We start from the raw sequence: 22,422 nt of genomic DNA, 5'->3' as shown, positions 1-22,422 counted from the left end.
AGGAGCAGTATGGAGACAACACTAATGTTGGATTCATGTTGAATGAGTTCAACAACATCAAGAAGAATCCAAATGAGTCTACATTTGATTTCAATGTAAGATTCCAAAAAGGTATGTATAGACTATTTCAAGTTATGAGGTTAAACGAAGATGTCTATCTCACAACATATTTCAATGCCTTGATAGAAAAATGGCTTATCAATTAAGGGATAAGGATCCTAAGACTTTAAGGGATGCCTATAAAATTGCAGTAAATATATAGAATAGTAGGAAGGCATCTGGTAAACTAGGTAGCAGGGATGATCTGAATATTTTTAATCCTAAGAACAATAATAAAAGGGAGGGTGACAAAACTCCTATAGGAAAGAAGCCCAAAGAACCTACTATAGGCCAAGTTTTGGAATTGCTCAAGAAGATGAATCCCACCAATTTCAATAAGCCAAATGTTGTTGAAAGACCCCCTATGAATAACAACAATTTCAATAGGCAGCCTAGAATGCAAAATTACCCTTACACCACTCAGTGCAAAGATGGTAAGCTAGTTCCCAACCAGACCCACAATGTGAAGGATAAGGGTACTCCAGATCCCCTACAAAGGAACACTGTAAATATGAATGATGATGTACCATGGTGCATTATATGTCAATCACCTCATTCTGTTGATTATTGTGTTGTTGCCGAGTCATTTTCCCAAGGCCAAGGAGTGTAACCTGAAGAAGAAACTGAAGAGAAAAGCCATGATGACATAAGTTGCAATATGGTAAGCATGTATGATGACTTGATAGATTCTAACTCAAAAGAACCTGAAAATGATATTACTAGCCAGAGAATTTCTTACCAGCTACATCATCAACAAGTGCTTTCAGATGATGAAGGGTATGATACAGATAAGGTATGTAGTACATTTTTTGATGTAGGTCTCACAAGCTTAAGATTTCCCTCTAAGGAGGAAATTGATAGAATTATAGCAGAAATGATTTCACAAGTCTATAGTAATTACAATTTGAGAAATAGAGCAATAAATAATGATGTAGGAAAGCCATCTAGTGTATTAATCAAAGACATCACTCATAAGATGAATGATCAAAACAAGAAAGTCAATGTAGATGTGCCTAAGATCAAGGAAAAAAAGGGTAAAAAATGGGAACCAAAGAAGAAGGTTCAATTTCAAATAAGTGAAGCAACAAAACCAGTTGTGCAACCAAAGAAATCAGAACCTAATGCTATCAAGCAAAATGTGGTGCCTACTGCTCAAAAGATTTTGACTCTAGGTACTATTGTAAAACCTATTGTTGTTGAACCTATTGATATGATATCCATGTTATCTCAAATTATTGTAAAAGTTCCCTTGTCTAAAATTTTTAGAATTTAAGAGCATAAGAATAAGGCTTTGTCATGGTTGGGTGGAATAGCAAACAATAATATTTTTGTAGATCAAACTGTGTCCCAACAAACCCCATCAGTAATAAAGGATAGTGGTATCATATCCCACATTCCTCAAATTTTTCTAGATGATTCCTAAGTGGCATTTATAGAAGATATTGGTCCTTTTTTCCTCAGTCTAATCATAAAAGGGAAGACCTTAAAAAATTGCATGATAGACTCAGGAGCTTCCAACACTATAATGACTTTTAAAGTAATGGAAGCCTTAGGTTTGAAGGTGGATACCAAGCAAGGAAAATGTAGAGGAATGGATGCTAGGAAAGTCCCAATAATTGGTACCATAAATGCCTTACCATTTAAATTGGTTGCATATGCTAAAGTAGAATTAACCATGTCTATCCTTGTGGTAGATATCCCTCCACACTATGGAATGTTACTCTCCAGAAAATGGAGTGCTGCCATGGGGGGAAGCCTACAATGTGACCTCACTTATGCCACTTTTCATATAGGGGACAAAGTTGTCAGGGTAAATAGGGAGCCAAGGGTTAACCACATTTTAGGAGAAGAAATTGACAAAGATACCACTTGTTTCCTAGATACTGGGATTAATGCTTTCAGGGTGAATTAATTATTCAAGAAGTTGAAAACTTACCTAGTATCATTGAACATGAGGTTGAATGTTGCATGAATTCACCAAAATTATGGACAATGTTCTTTGATGGGGCTATTTCTAAAGAGGGTGCAAGGGCAAGTGTAGTTTTTGTGTCCCCTGAAAATAACACTTTTAGGTACTTGAAGTTTTTCTGCACTAATAATATTGCAGAATATGAAGCATTGCTGCTAGGACTCAAAGTTTTCATACACCATAGAATTAAGAAATTATGTGTCATAGGGGATTTTGAACTAATTATCTCTTAGATCAAAGGAACCTACTCATCCAAGAATAAGAGATTGAAACAATATAGAAATGTAGTCTGGGATTAGATAGAATTCTTTGATGCATTTAGGATCTCATGGAGAGATAGGACTCAAAATAAGATGGCTAATCTATTAGAAAATGTAGCAATCAAGCCAAAAGAGATATCATATGCAGGAATCTCCCAGATTGAGGTGCGAAATAGACCTTCCATACCTAACAACATTGAAAATTGGCAGATCTTTGAAGATGACAAAGATATTACAAATTTTTTGTTAAGTGAACACAAGTACCATGGTCAGGAGATGGATTGCAGTGGACTGATTGAAACCATAAATGGGAAGGAAACCATTTTTGGTCAAGAGATAATGCAATTGAAAACAAATAAGATGCCAAAGGGGTTAGTAGTCTTGGAAAATATTTTTGATAACCAAGACAGAGTAAAATCAGGAGTAATCAACTCCAAACCTCAGGAGTTAGAAGAAATAAACTTGGGTACTGATGAAGTTCCTAAAAGGGTTTATATTGGCCAAAATTTGCTTGTTGAAATCAAGAAAACATTGATTGACCTACTTAGAAAATACAAAGATATTTTTTCTTGGTCATATGATGACCTTAAGGCTTATAGGGAGGATCTGTTCCAACATGTCATACCATTGAAGGAAAATGTAAGACCTTTCAGGCAAAAATAGAGACCAATCAATCCTACCCTTGCCCCAAAAATGCAAGAAGAACTGACAAAACTAACATATGGTGGGATAATCAAACCAATTAGGCATTCCACCTAGGTTTCAAACTTGGTTCCTATAAGGAAGAAGAATGGAGATATTAGGCTTTGTGTTTTTAAAAAAAATTAAACATTGCATCTCTAAAAGACAATTATGGCTTACCTAATATGGAAGCCATGTTGCAGCAAGTGACTGGCTCCGAATTAATGTCAATGATGGATGGTTTCTCTGGATACAATCAAGTTCTAGTAAAGGAAAGTGAATAGTTCAAGATAGCCTTCACAACCCCATGGGGAACATATGTATATGTGAACATGCCTTTTGGCCTAATCAATGCAGGAGCTACCTTCCAAAGAGCCATGGATGTAGCATTTCATGATTATATTGATAAATTTATGGTTGTGTAACAAGATGATCTTACTGCATATTCTAATAAGGTTAAAGATCACTGCAAACATTTGGAAAAAATATTTATCAAAGCTCTGGAATATGGAGTTTCTTTAAACCCAAAGAAATTTTCTTTTGGGGTCACAGAAGGAAAACTACTAGGACATATAGTGTTTAAGGATGGGATGGAAACAGATCCTAAGAGAGTAGCGGCTATTGACAAAGTCCCCAAGCCAAAAAATGTAAAAGGAATTCAATCCTTCTTTGGCCATGTTAATTTTCTTAGGAGATTTGTTACAAATTTCGCTGAGATCAGTAGACCTATCTCAAAGATGCTCAAAAAAAGAGCCATTATAGATTGGAATGGTGAGCCTTCACAAGAATTCTAGGATATTAAAATTGCAATAAAAAATGCTCCAATATTGAGAACACTAGATTATTAAAAACCCATGCATATTTTTTCTTTTACATCATTCCATACTGTGGTTGTAGTCTTATTGCAAAAAAATCAAGAAGGATATGAGCAGCCTATTGCCTTCTTCAGTAAGTCACTACAACCTGCTAAACTTAAGTATGAAATAAATGAAAAGAAAGCATATGCTTTAGTAAAGGCTGTAAAAGATTTCAGATGTTACCTGATAGGTGCTACTGTTATCGCTTGTGTACCTATTGCTACAGTCAAGGATATATTTTCTCAGCAGGAAGTATCAAGCAAGAGATGTAGATGGATCAATAGAATCCAGGAATTCAACATTGATATACAGATAACAAAGTTAGTAAGGGGTCAAGGTTTGGCCAAACTTATGGCTGAAGCTAATCTAGAGGCTAACTAGATAAATCTGGTAAATAATGACCTCAGAGCTGAATTATGCGACATGGACCAGTGTGATTGGTACACCAATGTCATATATTACTTGCAACACATGGAAGCTCCTCCCTATTTGCCTAAAAATGGAAAGAGGAATACTAAATTGCAAGCCATCAGGTATGTAATTGTCCAAAGCAACCTATGGTGGAGAAATTTTGAGGGAGTATTATTGAAATGTGTTAATAAGGAAAAGGCAAAAGAGGTTTTGAAAGAAATGCCTGTTGGAGTGTGTGGGGGGCACTATATGGCCAAAACCACTGCACATAAGATAATGAGGGTTGGATTCTGGTGGCCTTCCCTTTTCAAAGATGCTCAAGTTATGGTTAGGAAATATGATCCTTGTCAGAGGTTTTTTGGAAAGCTAAAATTCTCAGGAAACACCCCATTAAAGCCAGTGGAAATTCAAGCTCCTTTTCAACAATGGGGTCTGGACTTCATAGGAGAAATTTTCCCCAAGTCTAGCACTAGCTATTCTTGGATTTTGGTTGCTACTGACTACTTTACAAAATGGGTAGAGGCTATCCCCACAAGAAATGCAACAAGTAAAGTGGTCAATAATTTCCTACTGAATAATATTATTTCTAGATTTTGCTATCCATAGAAAATTGTAACAAATAATGCTATATGCTTCAGGTCTGAGGAATTCATCAAGTTTTGTGATAAATATGGAATGACAAGGTCATCATCTACTCCATATCATCTACAAGGGAATGGTCATACTGAGTCCACAAATAAGACCCTGTTGAAGGTCATTAAGAGGACCTTGGATGATAATAAAAAGGCATGGGATTCCAAGTTACAGTTGGCAATATGGGCTGGCAGAGTAACTATAAAGAAAGAAATTGGTGTAGCTCCATTTGATTTAGTTTATGGGATTCAAGCCAGAATGCCTCAGAACAACTTGATGGGACTCTACAATTACATCCAGTTGTATGCCTAAAATGTGAGCACACTTTTATGAATCATTATATTCAAGATTACTCAAGAATGAGTTCTCAAATGGCAACTCATAGCTCTCTAGTGATGGAGTGCAAGGTTTTTGTAATGGAGGCCCTTAGTTTGCCCTAGTTCATGCCCACAGAACATAGGAATCTCAAGGAGTGCAAGGTTTTTGTAATCTCAAGGAACCTAGGCAGAGCACCTAGATACCTAAGATTGAAAGCATTTAGAATATTATCTCCAGAATAGAGCTTAACCTTCAAGGATCCAGATAGAACACCTAGATACCTGAGATTGAAAGAATTTAGAAGATTGTCTCCAAAATGGAGCTTAACCTTCAAGGATCTTGATAGAACACCTAGATACCTGAGATTGAAAGCATTTAGAAGATTATCTCCAGAACGGAGTTTAACCTTCAAGGATCCAGATAGAACACCTAGATACCTGAGATTGAAAGCATTTAAAAGATTATCTCCAAAATGGAGCTTAACCTTCAAGGATCCAAATAGAACACCTAGATACCTAAGATTGAAAGTATTTAGAAGATTATCTCCAGAACAGAGCTTAACCTTCAAGGATCCAGATAGAACACCTAGATACCTGAGATTGAAAGCATTTAGAAGATTATCTCCAGAACAAAGCTTAACCTTCAAGGATCCAGATAGAACACCTAGATACCTAAGATTGCTAAAAGATAACAAAGTCTAATCATGAGTCATAGGATCATTCGCAGAACGAGGCTTGATCCTCAGGAGTCAGGGTTTAGACTGTCCCAATACCTATCCATCAAACTCTGAGAGGAGCTATTATAAGGTTGATCAATTGATGAAAAAAAATAAGATAGATAGAAAAGATGCTAGATAGAAGGGAACAAGATGCCCTGAGTGATGAGATGCCCCAAGTGATGAGGACATAAGATGGGAACAAGATGCCTCAAGCAATAAGTATTCAATGATGTAATCATCCTGCCCCCTTAGGAGTGAAATTGAAAGATGACACACTAGAAATATGATGTGAAGCAGTATATCAATTTTGAGATTCAACAGAATGTAGAAGAGATTAGAATAATCTAAAGAAAAGATGAGGAGATTAGAACGATCAGAATAAATTGAAGAGATCATAACAATTTGAAGAAATGTGGAATTTGATCTGAAGTGATTTTGAGGTCCAAAAGTCCAAGTTTGATTTGAAAAGATTCCAAGAATCGCAAAGTATCAAAAGAATTTAGATTTCCCTTTTGAGCCACTTAAGTGTGTCAGATTTCAAATTCGATCTCTAAAAAAATGGGTTCTAAGCAGCCAAAGTAGCCAAAAGAGTGATTAATCAATCATTTGTGCAGTCATGAAGAACATGATACTTTGAAGAGATCAACAATCCCTCATCAGAGAAGGTTAAAGTAGATTCGTAATTGAATTGCATGCTTATACAAGTGAAGTATGCAATGCGAGACTATGTTAAATGCAACCCTAGGTCTGGTTACCAAGCCTTAATATTTAATCATCACCGGATATAGAACAAAGCTCGTAGGTCATACAATTACCACTGACATTGCAATCATGGAAATATGAATATAACATACATTATTGGTTTTGTCGAGATTAAATGTAAGCATTCGAGGCGCAAGAAGCCAGAATGACCAAAATATTTGTCCCTTTTAATGTAGAAAGTTAACATAATCATCAAAGCATAAATGCTAGGATGACTTGAATGTTGCTTGCATAATAGGCACACCAAACACACGGGAGATCTCTCTTATGATAAACACTCAGTATTCATTCTGTCCGCAATGACCCTTACATTCATAACCTGAGACACAAGTGCGCTAGATATACTCGTAGTGACCTGTATGTTCACTTAGTAGGATGAGTATCAGTATGTACTATATAATAAGGAGTTCACTCCAATAAACAAGGAGAAGAACCAATGTTATTGGTGTATTCATATAAAAGAAGTTGAGGTGCACATGGCCATCCAATACAAGATGGAGGCTCTTATAGTGGACACCCCTCTTATAGGAATATATCAACTTATTGGAACTAAACCACAAACAAAAAGCAAAGAAAAAAGATCATGCCCCCAGTCATTACTTCCCTAGTCAAAGATGACATCATCGAGTTGCTTAAGGAGATATGATAAAGCAAAGACAAAGCCAACAAAGGAAGAGCTCAACATATCCAAACAAGATATCATTTTTGAATTCAATGTTTTGGGATTGATGTCAAGTACTAATGTCTAGAATAGATTTGAAAGAAATCTCTTTAGTAGGGTGACAATAGTAGGTAGATGTAGTTAGAACAACTGGTGACTGATGTCAAAGAGGAATCTTCATGATGAAGAACCTAAAGAGGACTGGGCGATAGTAGACAAACACAACCAGAATGATCGGTGATTGATGCAATAGAGATCTTCCATAAATGAAGCTGGAGACGTGACCTAAGCAACAGTAGGCAGACACAGCTGAAACAATTGGTGACTATTGCTAAAGAGATTCTATGAGGAGAATCTCAAAAAGCATGACACTAGCGACAGTAGGCAGATGTAGTTTGAAACAACTGGTGACTATTGTGAAAGAGATTCTATGAGGAGAACCTCGAAAAGTGTGACACTAAAGGGGGATGCCCCAAGCTATAACAAGACTCAATCCATGGATACATGAGCGGGAAAAGCAAGAAAGCAAAAGTGTGAAAGTGACTATATAGAATAGCTAGAAGATGTGCTGCAATATGGAGCATTGGGAACAAGAGGCACTTGTTTACCAGGTTTTCACCTTCTTGGCAAGATTTTCTTTTTTTTGCTACTGTGATGCCTATTTCCAGGTTTACACCAATGGCACTTTTCTATTTTTCTATTTTTTTTTTTTTTTTGGTATTTTTTAGGACCTTTTCTGATTTTTAGATTTTTTCAGAGATTACTAGCTCTCTAAAAACCCATTGCAAAACTGAGGGCCTCCATTGCAAAACCCTTGCACTCCATGACTAGAGAGCTATGAATCACCATTTGAGACATCATTCTTGAGTAATCTTGAATATAATGATTATAGAAGTGTGCTCACATTTTAGGCATACATTGTATGATCAAGATACTACAGATGAAATGCAAGAAAGAATGGATGAATTGGTAGCACTAAGAGAGACAAGAAGAGAAGCATCTCTAAAAAACCAAAAGTTGCAATTGCAAGTCAAGACACTCTATGATAAAAGAAAAAGTTGCAATTGTAAAAAGAAAGTTTGAAAAAGGAGATTTAGTCTTAATGTGGAATGCCAAAATTGAGGATAAAGGAAAACATGGCAATTTGATCCAATTTGGTTAGGCCCATATCTAATTTAAAATACTTGGGGTGAAGATTCTTATATACTCAAAGATGTATTTGACAGTAATCTTGAATTGCCAGTTCATGCACAGTTCTTGAAGAGGTATTTTTCTTGAAAAATACTTACTTTCTCCATGAACAGTAGTTTTAGGGTTTCCTGTCATTTTGTATTTTCTATATGTCCTTGTAAGTATCCCTGTGTAGTTTGGTTGTTTGTTTATGTGTGTTGCTTTGTGCTCTTTGAAGAAGTTATCATTTTTGCACTAAGTATGTGGTCTGCTCTCCCATAGATTCTGAATTCTTGCATAGACTCAAGTAGTCTATCATCCCCAGATAGAGCCACTGTTGGCCTGAAATTATGTATAATAGGTTTCATCTTGCCCATATAAAATTTTAGGTTTTGATCCTTTAGATGGTGATTAGGTTTCCAACTAAGTGCGTGTTTTTACTGGGCTAGTCCTTTCTTCCTTTTAAAAATTTTCCTTAGCACGAGATTTAAAAAAAAAGGGGAGGGAAGGAAGATTAAGCAAATGATTTTATTCACCTATGTTACCGCACCATCAGATTTCTTTTAAATCTACAGTTGTCACTAGCTTGCCATGAGGAGATGCGAAAGAATTAAGCATAGTGAGTTAGCAACATTATGACACATGTACATGGTCATCGGGAATAATAAATCTAGCATCCAAATTACTTTGGAAAGTTGCTAAGTCGCTATCAGAATATACAAGTAAGTTTCCAGTAGCGACATAGCGAGGACGAAATCAATGCTAAAGGTAGTTGTTTTTTATGACTAGAAATGATTTGGAAATGCTCAAAAAATTTCTTTATAGACTGTGCTACTTTTCTTGATGCCTATTTTCTAGTGGGTTGTTGCATCACTAGCCAGATATGCTTATGTTTTGCTGGTAGCAACATAATGACTGACCCAACAGTCAAAAAACACGGCAAAATCTGAGATAAAGTATGATTAAAATATATATGTGCATGCCAGCGCATTCTACCAGCTCAACAATAGATGTACCATGGACCCACTTCCCAAGAATATAATACAAGGTTTTTCGACCATAAGAATGGGAAAAAATTGAGGCTTGTTGTTAGCTCGCTATGAAGAAATGCTCAGAAGTTAAGCATAGTGAGTTAGAGATGTGATGGCCCACCATTGATTCTTTGAAAAGTTGTTTCAAATGTATGCCACATGATTAATATTAGATCAAAGACTATCGCTAACTCGTCATGGGAAGATGCTCAAGGTATAAGCATAGCGAGTTAGCGATGTGATGACACGTGTATGTGGTCATGCATGGGCCCAGTCTAAAGCACCAGCATTGAAGGAAAGGTGTAGGTGGAGCTATCCTATTGGTTTGATTGCAAATATGTTAATTAAAGAAATGAGCCAGCTTAGTTGTTATTACCAGATCGCAATTTTTTCCAAGAATTGACGACACATTTTTTTAAAAAAGGAGAAGGGTGGTGACATTCTATCTGGCGCATTTATGATGAATAGAGATTTTATGTGTGAGAAAAAGGAAAAGAATAATATGTAAGATTTTCTTTTATTATTCACTACAGTCCACTCCAGCAAAGATTTTATTTTCTCTAAGCATAGGCACCTGTTGATCATTTTGTGATTAAGCATTGGTGAAGACGCAAAGACAGTTTCATATCTATTTGAAAGCAGTTGCAAAAGTTTGAAAGAGGATAACTTTGGCAAAATCAAGTAAGTATTTGATCATAACTTTTGTAATATTTCAATTATTACAATCAAGATGCCTCCTAAGAAATCATTCTCTGCGCAAGTTAATTATATGAATAGGAATGTCCACGATGATTTCTTAGAATTACTCCCAGGATCCACTATAGAGTCTACACAAGTCAAAAGATTAATTTCATTGAGTCCTAGGCTTAAAATTGTTGATGGCTTGTATGACAAGGGGAACTGGGTAAGGGATGCAATAACTAATCAAACTGGCCTTGTTTTGTTTAAAAAATGGTTTTCAGAGAGGAATCTATTTTCCCCTCATGCTAATATATGCAATTTTGACTTGGGAAAGTTAGTAGTTCCTAGTGTTTTCATGGATTACAACTTGCTAGAAGATATTGCCAAAAACTATAACCAAGCCATTAGGGTTGTGAGAAGAAGTGATGGTGTGCCTCTAGTATCAATTAACCCTGAAGAAATTACAGAGGTTTTTCACTTAGAACCATTATTAGATTTCCACATACCAATAAATTTGCTGGAATTAGAAAAGGAATACAAAGTGAAAAAGGATATAATTAGGGGAGGTGCATTGAGGGCACACATTGGTACCATAGAAACTCTACTAGTAATAATTGCGGCCTCTAAAGAACCTTTTAAGAAGAGCCTTTTCACTTCTCGGGCTATAGAGATATACAAGACCCTATGTCGTGTGCGTGGTGAAGATGAGCAAGATTTCATGCCCATTGACCTCATGTATATGATGATTCAAATTGCCTCTTTTTGTGTAGATGTCATTTTTGATTTTGCCTCCTTTCTACCTGAAGAAATTCACATTGGCTTGGTTGGAATTGTGAGAGGTAAGGTGGAGAAATCTTTTGGCCACTATTCCTTATTAATGCACATGTTCTTGTTCAAGGGGGTAACATATTTTGGTAATGAGATGAAATTAAATAAAGAAGAAAATGGGGAAACATTATCAGTCTAGTTGTGGAGTGCAGATATGACTTGGGATGCAAATAAAGCCAGTTTTGTCAGATTTGATAGATATTTTGCCTCTAAATTGAGATGTCTATTTTTGAGTGATAATCCCAGGATCCCTAAAGTATTAATGAATCTCATTAGACCTATGGATAGACCCCATAATTTGAAAGTTTCACACAATTGGGGAGATATTATTCCATACCCTGTTTCCACCATTTTCAAAATTTATGGTTTTAAAGGGAGCCCTCATGTCCTGCCTTACCAAGTAACCCTAAAGATAGGGATGGCAGAAGTCTTATGGAAACTAGGAGGAGTAGAGGAAATATTCTTGTTAAAGAGGCAACTAGGGTTAATTTTCCCTACTTTCACAGTGGCCCATCAGTTTGTGATTACTAAAGGAGGTTGGCTCTTTTTGTACAAAATTTTGGATCAATATATGATGGCTGTCTCCCACCCCCATTTTTGTGATTCTAAGGGATTTTTCAATCAGACTCTGAGGCATAGGATCAAGCTAGGACTAGTAAAGCATGATTCATATTACCCAAAAGACATTATAAGAAATGAATTTTCTTTACAAGAATAGGAAACTAAAAAAGAAAAATGGAGAGTTTACTCCTTGGTCCTAAAATTTATTCATTGTTTTGATTAGAATTATAGTCCTTTAGACAATGCTAATATAGAGGCTAACAGAATAAATAAGCTCATAAATAACTTCCCTACAATAATTAAAACCATGAATGAGAAGAAACAATTTTTTATTAATTCTTCTCCTGATACGGCCAGAGAAGTCATGAAGAGGTTAGCCTTCACTCCTAATATAGGGATTGGTCAAATAATTGTATAGAAAAAACCTGGCTACACTATAATTCAGAATAAAAAGGCTCCTATAGATAAGGAAAAACAAATAATGGGATCCACCAGTATAGTTTTAGAGGAGAGACCTAATGAACCTAGCCCAAAGAGGTAGAGGGTAATAAGAGAAGCAAGACCTCAAGCTAAGGAATATTCACCCACCCAATCTCCTTTGAGAATTGGAGAAGAGCAGCTCACAAGTGAGCAGGTTGAAGAGATTGGATCACAAGGAGGTGTTTTTATTATAAAAGCAGAATTGGATGAAGGTAATCCTCCAGAACCTCCTCTCCCAAGTTTGGATCTGACAAGAGCTGATTATAGAGGCAGGGAATTGGATCATGTATCAGAACAAGCAATTCATCAATTTTTGACTGATGACAATTTTGTAAAATCAAGAGCTTTTCAGCAATTTGCATGGAGAAGAAACATGAACATCTTTGAGGAGACATGCAGAAGGATGAAAACAGAGCATCCATAAATGGATGAAGCTTCCATACCAAACCAGATAAAAGAAGAAATGATGAGGGAATTCTAGAACATTACTCCTGAAGAAGGAAGGCAAATGGTAAAGACCTCTAACATATTATTGTTGCCAAATTGGGATATTGCAAATGCTTTAATTTTCAATTCTGTTTCAAGAAAATTGGAATTGCAAGACCCAAATAAAAAGGATTTCCAAGGAACTGCATTCATTGAGGATCAAGCTGCTTTGGTCAGTTGGTAATTGAAAAAAGGATCTAGAGCCACATCATTGCAGCCAGATGAGTCTGGGTTAATGGGTAACATACTTGTAAGAAGAGTTGCTAACACCTCCCATGTACAGGCAGCCTATTGGAATGTGGAGTCTTCCCAATTTCTTTTGGCCACTGCTAAGAAAGAGGAACATGTTATGTTTGAGTTACAAAGCAAGTATGAGACAGTGGTAGAGGCATACAAAAAGAGGTAAAGAGGAGGATTGAACTTGAAAATAAGCTATTGGAACAATCCACCAAGCCTAGAATAACCTATCCTCATCCCCCAGTAGAACCTTTCAAGTCTACCCCCCTCATTGAAATGCTAGATACACCCCAGGGACCACGATATTATACTGCTGAGGAATTTGAAGAAGAAAAGGCTAAACTATGGGCCTTACCTATAGAGTTGGAGTCTAAATATGAAGATAAACTCAGAAAAGCTCTTACATATCTGGGAGATAGAGTTGAATGGCCATTAATCCATCATCAATTGGTCAAGGTGATTAACATCTGGGAGGAATTAAAAGGAAATGATGAGGCTCTAAAGCCTATTGTGGACAAGTGGGTAAGAAGAGAAAAGGAAGTAACCTTTTTGTGTTTATCTATTATAGATAATTCCCATGATTAGATTGGAAAAATCTTTGATATGGTTTTTGACCTTGCTGACTTTGATAATAAGAGGACACATTTACAGAAGATAGAAATAAATCATTTAGACAAATATAGGAGTCAAAATTTAAAATTATTTCCTCATGCCCTGGATAAGAAAAATAATTTGAAAAGCAAAGAGAAATAGACAAAAGAACTTGATGATGCATTCTGTTTAAGAATGAATCAAGTAGTAAATGAAACCGGGCATGCATGGTGGGCCACCAAAATAGAGGAGATGGTGAAAGTCAAAATATTCTTTAATTCTTTAAAATAGGATTTCATTGATATTAATAATATGGCTGATTATGTAATAAAAAAATAGAAGGACATTTTGCATTTCAGCTGGCCAGATGATGCACTATTTGACAGATGGATGGCAGAAATGGTTTCTAGCGAACAGTTGGATGCAGATGACACTGACAGTGATAATGTGTAGGATGAGGGATTCCAAACCATTGATACTATCATTTCTCAAAACCAATCAGAAGAAGAAGACAAGAGAAACCTGTCACTTACAGTTACAAACTCGAGACCACAGGATACTGATACGGCTAGAGAAGAAGACAAGATAGAAGTTGTTCCTGCCACCCGAGATAAAGATGAAGAAAGCCTACAGGTGGAAGTTAATATGCCATCATCAAAACAAGTTTCATCATTGGCTAATTTGGCAGTTACTTATACAGAGAAAATAGATCAATAACCAATCAGCAACACAAAATTGTATAACAAAAGTTGATTCACTTAAAAGAATGGTTTGATCTAGGACATCTTCTGTTACCCGCATTTTGTCTTTTTTGTGACAGGTGTATGTAAATATTATTTGTAAAGGACACCTATCTTTTCTTTTAGCCTAAAGCTTGTTGCATCTCACACTATTTAAGTGAGATTCCAAGGCTAAAGAAGGGTCTGAATTCTATTTCTCTAAGTAATAAGCTTAGTCTATTTTTGGTCCAAATTTTGAAAGCAAGTTTATGATGTATTTTCTCTATCAATTATCGAAGAATACATGAATGTAGAATGAGCTATGTTTCCTTCTTAATGTCATTCTGAGTCTATTATAAATGAAATACCATTTGCAAAGAAGATGAATAAAATATTGTGAACTGTCCCCATATCAGTTCTTTCTAAATCTTGTCTCCTTTCAATTACTTGGTTGTCTTGATATTGTATAAGTAAAGGCTTGTGCAATTGAATGCAATCTAGTTAGGTTGTATATCTGTTTATCACTATTGTTAATTCAATGGATTAAATAAAAGCTTCGGTGAACATGATAAGGTTTCTTTAAGTAGTGGGAAGGATTTTGAATGATGAATTTTGATAAGAATTGCTGATAGCATTTGTTGTAAGGCAACAAACTAGATCTGAGAACTTGCTATAGACTCTGAACACCAATGGATTAGGCACTAATCAAATTGATTCAGCTGAAGGAGAAATATATCATAAATGGTTATCAAAATGCAGCATTATTAAATCAAACTTTACTTTTGTTTCCTATAGATCTTCAAATTTGGCCAGCACTTGTCTGCATGGAATGTTTTAGGTTTAGTTAGCCACTATTGTTAAGAACATCTGCAGATCTATAGAAGAATTCTTGGCCATATCTATTTTATGGGATGTGTTTACCAGGTTAATAAGAATTATGTATACATCTGAGGATTTTGAAATGAGAATTAGAATGAAACTAAGATTAATCCTCATACAGTTGCTCCAGTTTTAAATCATCCCTTGGTATACCCACCCTAATCTTGCAGAGCCAAAAGAGTAAAAAACCATCTATGGTTTTGTCAAAGTTGGGTCCAAATACTTTGCATATACAATTGTTGATAAGAATTGGCTAGTCTTTAGATTGTGTTTGTACTGTCATTTTGGTATCAAGCATTTTGTCACTTAGTAGTTTTAGTGCATTTTAAAACACCAACAAAACTCTCCAAATATTAACTGACTATTTTTTTGTAGGACGATTGTGGAAGATAATTTTTTTGGAGAAAACATTAAAACCCACAAAACATTGTGTCTTCTTCCCTGTTTTATAAACATAGTCTAAATAGGGCTTGTGAACTTCTTAGGGTGCAAGACAAGGGAATAGGGGAGTATGCTCTTTACCACTTGGAGGTCACGACCAAGGGTAAATTAGTAACCTAGATGCCTCTGAAAGATGGCATTCTGAGGGAGGCAAGTAGCTTAGTGGTTCTCTAGTACGATTCCTTTCCTATGAAGGGATGATGATTTCCTTTTAGGGGATTGAAATCTTGAAAAAGAAAATTTTTGGATTGATTAAACTAAGTCAATAATTAATATGTTCTACATGTTTGGTCAAGGAAATAAGGTAGAGGATTATACTCTTTCTCCTTGAGGGAAATCAGAAACTTAGACCCTTAGATCCAGACCACCAGTCCAAGTCAATCCTTTAGAGGGCCTGTTAGAGTGATCCAACCTCCAGGAATGACCCAAGTGAGCACACTCCTTTCGCCAAAGATTCCAACTTACTATAATAAAGAATCTTTGTAGAGAAAGACTCCAAACATTAATTAATTTCCTCTCCTTCAATCTTGATATCGCATGTAAAGGAGAGGCTTTGTCTATTGCACTGACCAGTGCCAGCCCCAATCTTGCTAAGAAAGTGTGTGCACTTTTAGATGATGGTGTTGGAACTCAAAATTGTATCCCAAATTTTGAGTACCTTCGAAAAAATCAAGCCCTTAAATGTTTTTAAAATGCATATGTACTTGGTTGTACTCGACTGTACCTTTGAGCCATTGAGGTGTTTAATATTTCTAACACCCTCCATCTAGTGCATGTAAGTGTTTCATGATGATAAATTGACACTCCAAGCCATTTCGTGAAGTCCTGTTTTGAGCATTTATCAATTTTGCATTTTTTCCCAAGTGTCAGACAGCAATAGGAGGTTGTGTTTGCTATTGAATATCTCACACCCAGAAATGTGCCACGACTCACTACTTTGGGAGTGTCTAGTGTCCATACCTAAGAGCCCATGTTTTAGATTTTGAGTCATTTTGACTTTGTTTGACTAGGTTTTGAGTTCCTCAAAGTTGGTAGTTTAATGTTTCTATGCATTTGTAAATTGCACATAATTCTAGGAATCCTTGTTTGACGTGCTATAACTTTTGACCAGTTGACTAAAATATTAAATTTTATTTTGCATTGCATTGTAAATATCAGAGACATGTTATGTTTCAATTTTTAGCTCTTGAAGAATCCGTTTGATTAGTTTTCAAACTTGATTCCAAACGCAATTTGTAACCTTTTACTGGTGTCAGCATTTGCAGATTGATTTGTACCCCTGTTCGTGATTTTATATCTTGAGATCTGTGATTGGTCAAGTCAAATGGATTGTACCCCTATGTTGTCCTTTGAAAATAATCAAAGTGTGCTAGTTTCTAAGCTTTGACGACTCCATTTGCACACTTTTCAAGGTCATTTCCATTTGGAAAAATCACTTTCTGACATTTTTTCCTATTGACAAACTGAGGTAGCCCACTTTGTACATCCACCATTTGTGCCCTATTATTCATCATGAACCCAAATCGCATATTCATAATGTTCTCATGATAGAGAACCAGTGTCCTAGTTTTTGTTTCCCCATGTGCTCATTTGCATAGTTTTTTGAGCCAATTCTGAGCCTAGTTTGTTATTTTCTGACATATTTTCTTGCAGGTAAATCTGAGAAGGAAACTTTGATAGTCAATAACTTTTGATTCAGAATTCGTCATGAGATGAGATTCGATAGTTTGCAAGAGTGTGGAGCAGAGATTCACTGGGTTAATTTCTAGAGCCCGGTCAGGTGTTTGGATCAGTTTTTAAGGCCAACCAACAGACCTCCTGATGCAAATTTGATAGTCTGCAAGAAAGTGAAATTGAGTTTCAATTTGTTGATCAGTGGTCAAACTTGGTTCTAATTAGCATGATGGGTTCAATCGATCAGTTTGAAGGTTTAGTTGTTTGAAAATGAAATTTTTTTAGCCGGACCCACTTTGGGGTTCGACTGATCCCATCAGACCGATTGAGGGTCTGTGCAAGTTGAAGTCTTTGAAAGGGGATATGGTAATAATTGTTATTTTTAGAGTGTTTCATCAGGTGTATTGTTACCATTTGAATTTAAATAAGTAAAGGGATATTACATGTTCAAGAAAACTAATAGTGCTGACAACTCCAAAGAAGCGGCTTTTTGATATGATGTTTAGAATATTATGATCTAAGGGAATCATTGCCAGTAAATTGGTATAAAATGGAAATATTGAAAGAGTTGTAATAGTTGATGACACTAAAGTGAGTGAGATATACCCTAAATGATGGACTATGAGAGGCAACAAATACTATTTTAAAGACTATTTTGAAGTTGATGTCTAGTCCATTTTGAAAGACATATTACAATATCATAATTCATCTGGAACTAATAAAGAGGATCAGCCAATAAGCAAGGAGAAGACATTCAATGTCTAGTTATTATCCCATTGAAATTGATAGTTTTTGTCTTAACTGTCATACTAGTGTTGATAATACTCTTTCTCTGTTCAATAGATCACACCCCAGATGTTGAAATATCCATCACTCACATCTATCAAACAAAAGATTTCCCTACTTATGTAGACATGGAAATGCAAGTAAATCAAAGGGTGTGGTTGTTTCTCATGATGGAGTAGAGGAAACAAAATGGATAGCATTAGATGTTGACTTATCTACTTCATCAATGTCTATACATTCATTAAATGGATTTTATGACTGGGTATGGGTTGTGTTATATGTAAAGAGGTGGATTGAGAAGCTGCAGATGAAGCCACCCAAACCAAAAAACACATTCAAATGACAGAGAGGTCGTGGCAAGGAGGGAGACTCATGCAGTCTACATGGGAGCAAACCCACTTAAAAGTCGCTCATGAAGCACACATGCAAAGTAGAAAGAATACCCCACGTTCAAGGAAGTCAACATAGTTTTTAGAGGGTAGAGACAATTACGTTTGTGTGAGAAGAGATAATAGAGGGACATCCTCTGAATGAGAAGCATATTTCCCACTGATATCCACACCATGACAAAGAACTTCCGCCTTAGACCATAGCAGAAAAGAGCTTTGCCCATGCAATGCAAAGAGAAGTCATAGCCAATAAAGAAAAGAGCACATTGTGCAATATATGGAAGGTAGAATAGAGGGCATGCTTCACATTTGGCAGGAACCATTTTATGGAAGATTGCATAGTGAGGAATGGGTGCCAATGAGAAAGAAAGCCTGCAATAGAGAGCCCACGAGTTTTCAAAGAATAAAGGGAATTGACATGTGATGTAGGGATAAATGTTTTTATTTTTCTTATATGTTTTAAAACAAAGAAGACTTCCACGCTGGAGAAAAAGAAGAGCCCCACAACAGAGATAAAGGTTATGGCATGCAAAAAAGATGAACAGGGGAGTGTCAACGTGACAAGAAAGAGGGAGAGGCCAATAAATAGGGTAGTCCTACACAAGTAAAGAGCAACCCTACGCAAAGGAGAATTCCATGAATTATACAAAACAAAGCTCACACAAGTCAAGCATACCACCATTCATATAAAGAAAAACATAGAGAGTTCAGTGCCAAAGTTATAGTGAGCTTTGAGTAATCAACAATGTATTGGGAAGAAACTGTCGGGTGAACAGATAAAGTGTTGTTCAAACACATAATCCCACATGGAGTAGGCAAAAAATTTTAAATACTTTAAATACTCTTGCACAATACCATTAAGATGTCTTAAAGACATTGGCTTTTTAGAAGGCCACTTGAGCATGGGGCCCCCATGGCTTAGCCTAGTCGTAGATGACATCAGCTGGCATGAGACATAAGTGAAATTTTGACCAACCATAAAATGATGATGACATGGCCCCAAAAAACCAGATGCGCCCAGATGATGACAAGTGTCCCAATCGAAGGGTCATTGCTTACTCGCCAACTGAAGGTGCTCGCTAGTTAACCATGGCGACATAGCGAGGGTGGAGGTGGTGTCGACACATGTCATTGGGCCTAGAGCAAGTGATGATGTGGAAAAGGATGACACATTTCGTTATGTCACTAATGACGTGGCAATTATTGAGTTAGATAGTGACATAGTAAGGGAGAATCAGGAAATGACATGTGGCAAGTGGTCCCAAAGTAGATGGTGACATGGTGGATGATACAGATTAGGTGTTCAATCAAGAAGTGACATGTGGCATTGGTCAAACCTAGAGTTGACCCAAAATTAAAGAGGCTAGGAAAAATAAAATGATTTTAAAATTTTCATTTTAAAATTATTTTGTCAAGAGACCGACATGTAGGATTTTTGAATTAAAAGAACAATTAGCCTAAAGTCTAAATTTTAGGTTAATTTAAATTTTTCAAATTTTAAATTTGAAGAGTCACAAACCTGAAGTTTTTGGTAGAGGAGGACTTTTTCAAACTGTGATTCTGGAGGCTCCTGGTATGCAAAGTATGCCTTATCATATACCACCAGAATTGTGAGAAGATAAACTTTCCGATTCTGATGTTATTTTTTGCACAAGATGTAGTGGGTTCAAGTTATTCAAGGTTTTCTCTTAGGTTCTTATCTTGCAACTAAATTCAAATATCAAAATTCAGTTGTGATTTTTAACATGGAAATAACTTGAATATCAGTAAAAGGTAGTAAAAAATGTAGGTAGGGTCAGGTTCACTCAATAAAAACCCAATTTCACTAGTATTCTCATAAGGTGGATTAGATATTTTGGTGACTCAACATAGGTTTCACCATTCAGAATAGGATATTTTCAAATCAATAAGAACAATGATGAAACAAAAATCAGATCAAAGGGGAGAGAGATTAGAGAGAGTCTTTTTAGTGCAAAGGAGGGAATTTCATGAGGACAGATGTTGAGTGCAAATTCAATCCGAAATTTCCTTCTTCCTATATATCTCTCATTCTTTCTCATTGTAGAGGTTCCAATTTTTTGTTACTATGAGACCATTGTGGGTTGGAAATCTTCATTCTTTCTGTGAGACCACTTAGTTGGATCTAGATCTGTGATTCCACCTTCATTCTTCAATATTTTTCTCTTATGTGAATAGCAAGTGTAAAGATAATATAGATAGTTTTAAGATGTTAGGTTGTTTCATGTTTTGATTTCATGCACCTAAATGTATATTTTCAAAGAAAATGAATACATATGAGCAATAATTTCACTACTTTCATTTTGTTTGTTGTCCCCTATCTTAGCAATCTGCACATCTTATGTGGTCTTAGAACAAAGATCTAAGATCCATTTGCATCCCCTTCAGGTTGTATGTTTGATGTATTTTTCTGTTGGACCAAAGGGCCAAGTAAATGCTTGATATGTTTAACAAGGTTATTGGTTACTTGAGAAGGATATTTTGTGAGAATGAGATCTGAATGAATACTGATATCTGAATCACAAGGTGATTAGATAGATCTGATGTTGGGGTATACAAAATATGTGTTGATGTCACAGATGTATGTTTTGAATTCATGGAATTGCCCAATGGATTAGGCACTGATCAGTTATAGGATCACTTTTTATATTGCTGCATGTTTGAATATTTGTTGAAACTCAACATCAATAATCAAAAACTTTTCCCCTTTCATGTTGAAGAGCTATCATAGAATACCCTCACTCAACTTATGAGGTTCCTAGATCCACATTTATCTATTGTAGATTGATGTTATTTCGTGAGTTATCAGGAGAAATAAGGGTTTTATCTACTTCATGTTAGATTCAGTGTATGCTTTGACAACTGGTACCAAAGAATCTATAGGTATACCTACATAGATTTTGCAGAGCCTAACGTGTAGGAGTGTAGCCTTATAGTTGGCCTAGGTTCTTGGTAAATTGTGTCCATTATTGGAGATAGCTTCCCATAGATGCATTCTCGCCTTGCATACTTGGTTGTTCAAACACTGTTAAATCAAGAGCCAACAGATGGTTTGGCTTGCTAGTCTCAACTCTACTTGTGGAGCCACTAGGGATTAATTTGAATGGAAGCCAAGTAAAAAAAAATTAGTTAGAGGCTACCCAACTCACCTCCAAAAGGAGGCATAATATTTGAGCAAGGAGGGGGAAGAATCTCTCCTATAGAACTTAGCATAAGCATGCTATTAGACATTAGAAGGTGGTATACATGCTTGTACCCTACCACGAGGGTTCTCATTTAGCATATACTATTGAGTCCTTTGAATACAACAAAAACATGGGCATCCTCTAGGGGGTGAAATGTCTATGTGAGGTGCACGCATGCACATAAGATGTGAGACAAAGGTTTTTTCTTCTCTACCATTTTCTATTTCTAGGGATAAAGCATGTTTGTTATCAAGTCATAAACAATCCAAACCTATCTAAAACAAACAAAGGTCAAGACTCCCCCATCCCTCTGAGTTTCTTTGTCCTCGATCAGATTGCATTCGACTACTACTTGCTTCCCAATGCCTTGTTCAAAAACACTTTGTCTTGGTTGAAATGTAAACATTGTCCAAACAATTTTCAGAGTTAACCTTGTTGTTTTTCCAACAAATCAGTCTAGTAAGTCTATCCAAATAGTCTAAACATCTTAGAAATCTCTTTGAAATCCAACTCTATTGTCAGTCTGGTCTAGATTTTTGCACATAGTTGTGCAAGTCCTCATGCAAAATCAATTTGTCCTATCACTTTCTCACACAGCTCGATCTAGGTTCTTGTATGAACAATTGCAAATCTTCTTGTGAGGCTTGGAGCACATCCTCATGTGAAATCTACAAGTTGTTCTAAGTCTTTGCACGGCCTTGTGAACTTTCTTGCATGCCTCCTAGAGGATCTTCGTGTGAGACCTTAAGTCAGAACTGTCATATCGATCTGTTAGAGCTATTTGCACTCTATACCTTATATTTTTTTTACATTAGTTTACTAATACTCTATCTATAAATAGTCCCAAATAGTAGCATTTTCCTTAGCTAAAGATTTGTGATCCATACTTTGACTAGT

The sequence above is a fragment of the Cupressus sempervirens genome, chromosome 7, assembly GCF_028749045.1.
Source record: "Cupressus sempervirens isolate cs-2001-9-10 chromosome 7, ASM2874904v1, whole genome shotgun sequence".
Lineage (NCBI taxonomy): Eukaryota > Viridiplantae > Streptophyta > Pinopsida > Cupressales > Cupressaceae > Cupressus > Cupressus sempervirens.
The sequence above is the reverse complement of the archived record's forward strand: the minus strand, read 5'-3'. Positions refer to the sequence as shown.